The sequence below is a fragment of the Rhinatrema bivittatum genome, chromosome 11, assembly GCF_901001135.1.
Source record: "Rhinatrema bivittatum chromosome 11, aRhiBiv1.1, whole genome shotgun sequence".
NCBI classification, from domain to species: Eukaryota; Metazoa; Chordata; class Amphibia; order Gymnophiona; family Rhinatrematidae; genus Rhinatrema; species Rhinatrema bivittatum.
This window is the reverse complement of record NC_042625.1, coordinates 71,694,404-71,701,685: the sequence shown is the minus strand read 5'-3', so window position 1 is coordinate 71,701,685 and position 7,282 is coordinate 71,694,404. Positions and strand designations below refer to the sequence as shown.

The 7,282-nt window shown below is 46.2% G+C and overlaps 1 long non-coding RNA gene across 1 annotated transcript; it reads left to right on the top strand.

The window, feature by feature from the left end:
• Positions 1-18: 18 nt before the first annotated feature.
• On the top strand, positions 19-6,889 carry LOC115073214. Its single transcript, XR_003851949.1, has 3 exons — positions 19-157; positions 2,077-2,216; positions 5,784-6,889. It is a non-coding gene; the product is annotated as an uncharacterized LOC115073214 (long non-coding RNA).
• The last annotated feature ends 393 nt before the right edge of the window (positions 6,890-7,282 follow it).

The window sequence follows — 7,282 nt, the reverse complement described above, 5'->3', positions numbered from 1 at the left end:
CCCTCCCTTCCCCTAAGTGTAAGTCCCACCCGCTCGGACTTTCCCTGCTTTTATGCAACCTCCCTTCCCCCTGCTTTGTGCGGCCGGAGCTGAACTTCAAAGGTCATCAGATGGTCCCCTCCCCCTCTTTCACCCCTCCCCCCGATGATGTGAATTTGTAAGTACAGCTCCAATCACGCAATGTAGGTACAGCAGAAGCGGGACGGGGAGTTATGGGGAGACGGTACCCAAGTTGGTCCTGGCAAGAAAAAAATTCAGTGGACCAGCTGGTTGCCAATTGACCCAGCTGAACCAAAAGAGGCTGATCTAATCAGGGCTTTACCCCCGGTGCCTCTGATTTATGGAAGAAAAGCAGAGCCTACCAGACTCTGAATACATGGGAGGGGGAGGGGTACAGCCAGAACTGAATCTGCCTGTCCTGCCAAAATGGAGCCAGTAGGTAAAGAGAAGAATTTAGGCTCCTATCATTCCACCCCCACCCTCACCAGCTACATTCTGGTACCTGGCGAGCTGATCGTCCAAATATATCCCATAATGCACTGGGACGTGAGCCGAAATACAAGAGCACTCCCTTCCCGGATTGTGGAGATGGTTTGGCTTCTCTGCAGGAATTTCATTTTGTGTGGGGGAGGGGTTTTTCCAGCACACTTTATTTGTGTATACAGGGCAGTTTAAAGTATAAGAACATGAATTTCAAAAGGTTTTTATTACATCCTCTTTTTGGGTTCTGGGGTGATAGACAGAAACGTGATTATGACAGCAGACAAGGAGAGTAAAGCCCCTCCAGTCTGCCCATTTTACTTCCTGTTACTATTCCATAGAATCCTATTGATCTCTGGCTTTCACATCACTTCTTCATGGCTAAAGATCCTCTGTGAATTGTGTTATATCTGACAAAGTGGATTCTTATCCTTTATATCTGTTAGTCTATGGGTCATTTTGAGCCTGGGTTCAATAAGAAGAAAGGTTTAGGGGATCATACTATGTCTGAGTGTGTTCTGGTGTGTGTCTTTGGGTGCCATGGAATAAGGCAGTTTACTGATATATTTTCTTTTGCAGCCTGGTCACACACACACACACCCCCATCTCGAGAAAAGGTACAGAGAAGGGTAACCAAAATGGTTAAGGGGTTGGAACAGCTCCCTTCTGAAGAAAGACTGAGCAGGAGGAGAGATCATTGGGGGGGGGGGGATATATGACTGAGGTCTACAAAATTATGAGTGTAGACCGGGCAAATAGGGAAGGGCTATTTATCTATTTATCCTTTCAAATAACACTTGAACTAGGGGACGCGCCTTTAAGCTAACAGGAAACAGGTTTAAAACCAAATGGGAGACAGTATTTTTTTCACTTAACATACAAGCTATAGAATTAGTTGCTGTAGGATGTGGTCAAGGCAAGTAGCATAGCTGGGTTTAAAAAGGATTTAGACGAGTTCCTGGAAGAAAAGTCCGTAAATATTTATTTTAACTAGGTGGCCCAGGAAGACTTACCACTTAGGGAGTAGGCAGCAGGAAACTGAATCTACTTTTAGGGGCTGGCCGCTGTTGGAGGCAGGATGCTGGGCTCGATAGACCTTTGGTCTGACCCAGCATGGTAGGTCATACGTTCTTCGTAAGGTGCGCTTAGCAGAGCGCACAGTTTTAGCTGCTGTCGGGCGCATGCTTATTGTAGACAAAATGAACTCCCAAAATGTGCATGCAAAACTGTGCATCCTGCTTAGCCCCCCTCACATGGAAATCCCATGCTAAGGAAGGCATTAGCTGTTACCCTGGTCCAAGGCAGAGAGGTGCACTGGCTGAAAGCCTGTTTTCTTAACACTGGAAATGTTACTCCTGGTCTGAGATGATGTGAAGTTTCTAGGGCTAGTGTCAGTCTATGGGCAGAAGCTGAAGTTCTGATGCTGGGACCTGTAGCTGGGATTTATTTGCAGAAAACATGGCTTTTGCATACAAAGCATGCTTTCTGCTCATAAATATGACTTATGTGCACAGACCAATATTGGTCTTGCCTTAAATATATTGAAGACTACTAGGTATGGAAAAGGTCTCCCTGATGCTACTTTGTCTCCTATAGCCATAGAGGGATGCTTCTTGCCATCAGTGTTCGATGTTTGGCACCCGGGTGTTTTGATGGACGCCGATTGACCATGCATTCACATATATGTTTACCCCTTGTTCCATGTAAACCGATTTGATGTGACACCCGTCATGAAGGTCGGTATATAAAAGAATTAAATAAATAAATAAAAATAAATATATGGTGCGTAGCGCAGGCCTAATTTTATACTCTGAAATTACTAAAACCTTTGAAGTATATGCTGCCTCCTGACATGTTTAGGACTGTGCTTCAGTCACTTGTATTAGGCCAGTTGGACTATTGCCTTGACCTGTATGTAGGCCCTGCTCTCTAGATTATTCCGAGCGTACCAACTCCTGCAGCGTGCGGCGGCACATGCTCTAACCGGGCTGCGAAGAAGCGGCAGCGTTGCACCCGTGCGCGGAGACCTCCGTTGGTTACCAGTTAAGCATCCGTTGACGTTTCAGCTGTTAGCAGTGATTCATGAAGTTTTCAGAGCCGATCCTGTGTGTGCGCAGCTAGAGTCGGGCTCAGGCGCTTATGCACTTGATGAGTCACAGCCACCTGCAGGAGCCGGGCCCTTCGGGATTACAAATGTCGGATGACAAGGGCTGGGGCTTTCTCATATACCGCCCCAGTTTCATGGAATTCTCCGACCGCGCAGAGGAGGCTCGAGGAGGACATGAAGGCGTTTAGAAAGCAGTTACAGGCCCTCTTTTTTTTTTTTTTTTTTAAGGGAGGCATCTGGGTGAAGGTCCAGTTTGTAATGTTGATATAATTGCTTTTTTAAGAAATGTTTGTTTTAATGATGTGTTATTTTGGTTTAATGTTTTTAGGAGTGTAAATCTGCACTTCGTGCCGAACACCTTTTTGTTGAAAGTTGTGACTATAAGACTACTTTAATAATTAGACAACGTTTTCTGTGCTGAGAGCATTTTTGTGTGTGTATTTTGTGCACACAAAACAAGCAGAAATCATGTTTTATGTGCACAAACCATGATTTCTGCGCTCATAAATCTTGTCCAAGAGATTCCCCCTTCCCCACACTTAGAGTTAAAATATGAGCGCCACCTATGCTGGGTGCACATTTTAAAACCCCCATGCAATAGCCTTTGACACCTGAGTTTACCCCCTTAATGATCTCACTAGTAGTAAAAGCCTGTCCAAGGAGGAAGGAATATGCTGTAAAGTGTAGGAAGTGCATAATTGAGGTGTGTGATAGTAGAATCACATTCCCATCCCCTCTTATTCCCCCTTGATCCCCTCACTCACCCTGGTTCCCTTCCCTTCCCTTCCCCTCCCCACAAACTCCTTCCGCGCACTGGTTTCTCCTCTCAGTCTCCTCACTCTGGTTCCCCGCAGGAACCCCTCACCCCAGTTTACCCCCCTTCCTAACCCCCCCATCCTATGGATCCTTCCCATCCCGTTCACTCACTCTCCCATTTCCCCTGGTTCACTCACTCCCACCCTCCCCGATTCCTGTTCGGTTTATTCTCTTCCTCTCACCCCGGTTCACTCCCTGCCCTCCCCCAGACCCCCCCCCCCCCCCACCCTCATCAGCTCCTATTGGCCAAACGGGAGGAGGAAGAGAACGGTGGCCTTGCATTGTCTCTGGCCCGTGTCCTCCCTCCCCACTGCCAGGACCCAAGCGTCGTCGTGCTTTGAACCACGTGGAGGCCCTGGCAGGAGAGGAGGGAGGATGCGCCAGAGGCACGGCAAAGTCATTGTTCTCTTCCTCCTCCTGTTTGGCCCACAGGAGGAGGGGAGGGGGGAAAGAGTAGATTACACTGTCTGCTCCCACTAATATGTCGTCTCTGGGGGTGAGTGGGTGACTGAGCAGGAGAGGGTAAATGCGCCATCCATTGCCACCAATATTTTCTCTTGTGGAGTGAGCTCAAAAACCATACAGTGAGAGAGATGGGCGGAGCTGGAGAGTACAGGGAGGGAGGGGCGGAGCTTAATTTGTATACCGGTGATGCAGTCACTGTGCAGCTTTCCTCTACTTGCGCACTATTTGTACCTTTGAATTATTAGAATGGCTCTGTCATATTTCCCAACCCCTTCCATATACATATATTTAGGTCCTTAAATCTCATCTCATAGGGCTTTTGCTGCAGACCCTGCACCATTTTCATAGCCCTTCTTGGCATCGCTTCCACTTCTAAGAATATCCTTCCTCTTTTGGGTTTGATCTTAGGTCTTATTTTACCATGATAAACATTTCTTATATTTCCAGGCTTATGGGGAATGACAGGTGTTCACCTTTTATTCCATCCGCACCCTCTGTTTGTGAAAATATTTCCAGTATTAAAAAATATTTGGCCAACCAAAAACTGGTGCAAAAAAATCACCACTAGACATTTGCCCCAATTCTTAAATTTGTAATATGAAACTTTTTTTTTTTAATATGATAACTTTGCAATCGGTTTCCTACAACGTTGGTGCCATTGTAGGAAATGAGCATCCAATTCCGGCTGCAAGGAGAACAGCCCAGTATATGGAGCTGGCAGGGGAGAGGGGAGTCACTGCCTGCAGGACAATGACACGAAGAACTGAGATTCCCAGGTTGCGGTCCGCATAGAAACATACAGGCCAATGCAATACCGTGCGCTAGCCGCTGCGCACAGCTTAACATGTGATTGGGCGCGTGTTTTGGATGCGCGTCCATGACCCCTGATCCAGTTACAGGGATTGGCGCATCCAAAACTCACATCCAAATCACCGCCTAGCTAACAGTGCTCATCACATGGAAATTCACGTAGATGAGGCTATTAGCTAATCCCCGCGATCCAATACATTTTCCACGCAGCCAATGCGCCCTTACAATGCGGCAAATTTTACGCCAGCCCAGGGCGGGTGTGAAGGTATGCCGCGCTCAAGGGTGCAGTGAAAAAAAAAAGAAAAATCCTGCTTTCTGTGATTCTTCCTAATAGTATCAAAGCGATACTAAGTAGGAGGAACCACATAAAGCAGTATTTATTGAAAAAAAAATAAAAAAATTCTGGACGTCCAATAAACACACAAGATACCCAATCCAGGCCATGAATCTTGTGCGTGTATATGCGGGTAACTTGTAGACTGAGCGTCCATTTTCCCAACCCGCATGACAGCCACCTCTCCTATGCGGAGGAGGCGCTAGGGACGCACATTTGTCCCTAGCGCCTCCTTTTTAGCGCGACCCCTTATTTAAATATTGGATTGCGTGCCCAGGAGAGGTGGCTGGGCGCGCGTTAGGAGAGCGGGCACTCAGCGCTGAGTGCCTGTTTTCTGCGCACAGTTATTGCATCGGCCTGATAATGTATTACAAAGAGAAAAGGAACACAGTAGCTTCCCGTCACTGCAAGCCTGAGAATGTGCATTAGCCGGAGATCATCTGGTATGGTGAGGTTTTGCTTGGGCTCTGGAAAAACTGTGATGGACGTGCCATATGCTGAAGGCAACTCGAGGAGCGTAAGGAAATGGTGGGTTTCACTCAGTAAAGTCTATGCCAGGGCATGTTCTGTGATAGGGACTTCCCCTACCATAAACACCACAGCAGTGCACGAATGTTTCTGTAGCCTCCTTTCTTGGTGCCAAAACCTCAGCTTAAAGGCACCTGCATTTGATAAACGGGTGCCTTCTGTTTCCCAGGCTCTTAAATCCATTGTATTTAATTTTTTTTTAAACAAGTCTTCTTCTCACTCATCTGTTCATTAACATTTTAGGATCAAATGTCTGAAGAAGGGAGCCTGTGCGCTCGTGCACATCGCCGGATAATTCCTAGGTCCGTTCAGTGCGAGCTCTCTTGGCCTCGCAGGGACTGCAGGAGTCAAACATGCCCCTGATGCAGGTGCTGCAGTGCATGGTATGTGCTCTCTGCAAAGGAGAATATGTGTGAAATGTGAACGCTGGGTTCTCTCCGATGATAATAAAAGGGACGCTCCCTGTTTTGTTTCCACTGTGATTTGATGCCACCCAAAAGAATAAAAAAAATGGGTGGGTTGTATCAAGGTTTGTGACAGTGTTATCAGTCCCAAAGGATAATAATTTTAATGGATTCATCAATTCATGTACTCTACTTAAAAAAAAAAATAAATTCAAAGACTTCTGCCCATCCCTCTACAGATTCCTGTAAAAATGATTTCACTACATTCTGGATGTTCAAAAAAAAATAGATATCCTGAGAAAATCCGAAAGCCTGCAAATCCAGCAAAGCCTGCCACTGCCTCTTATCATGTCACCAGTGCCTCCTCTTGTTATCAAAGGAAAACCTGGCCTGCTACACCTTGGAAGTCTTGAAGTATTTTCTGGCCCTAATTATCCCTAAAAGCATTCTGCATAATCATTATAATAACAATAGTAATAAGATGAAGAAAGCAACATCAATGTACACAGCACTGTACGGGTGCAAGGTGCTGTAAAACAATAGACGAGTTTCACAAAAAAAAAAAAAAATCCATAAATTATGATGCAATCAGATGGGAGCTGCACTGTGGATACTCTTAGCCGTGGCTAAGTCGCTTAGCAGCTTTTGCCTCTGCTAGGTTGGCAACAGCCTGGGCCAATGACAGACCAGGACCAGAGATGTAGCTATGAATAATTCCACTCCGTGCATCGGAGGGCAGATGAGCACAGCTGGGCTGAGGCGGCACCATGGAAACCAAATCCAGACTTTGCAAAGTGGGGACTTTCCTGCTCCTTGTGTCCTGAGCGATGGGGGCAGGTCGCCTGGAGTGTGTTCTATGGCTCGGAAAGGGGGTTGGGTGGGAAGGCTTGTGTCCTTTTCTGATGGCTGCATTCTTACAGCCAGCCATCTGCTCAGTTTTCTAATTAGAATCACCTTTTCTTATCATTATTATTGTCTCCCGCTGTGATACAGTGTATCACCTGGTCCAGCCTTTTTTTTTTTAACTTCCCTATTGTGATGTCATCAGTGCATTGTTATCTGATGATGTCACAATGCAGAAGATTTGTTTGCTCCAGCACAATGTCTTCTTTTCCTGGGGTGAATCTGCCTGCCCCAAGACACCATTGCCTGGGTACCATTTTGTCCAGAAATTGCCCTGCCTGTAGTTTTTTTTTTATCATTTCCTTTCCAAAATTACTGGGAGATTAAATTTGCCATTTCAGAATTGTGCTGTTTTGGGCCCTAATTTTATCCGATTCTTTAAATCCATCCCACAGGGGCACATTTACAAATGAGCTAGAAGGTCATAAGCAACTC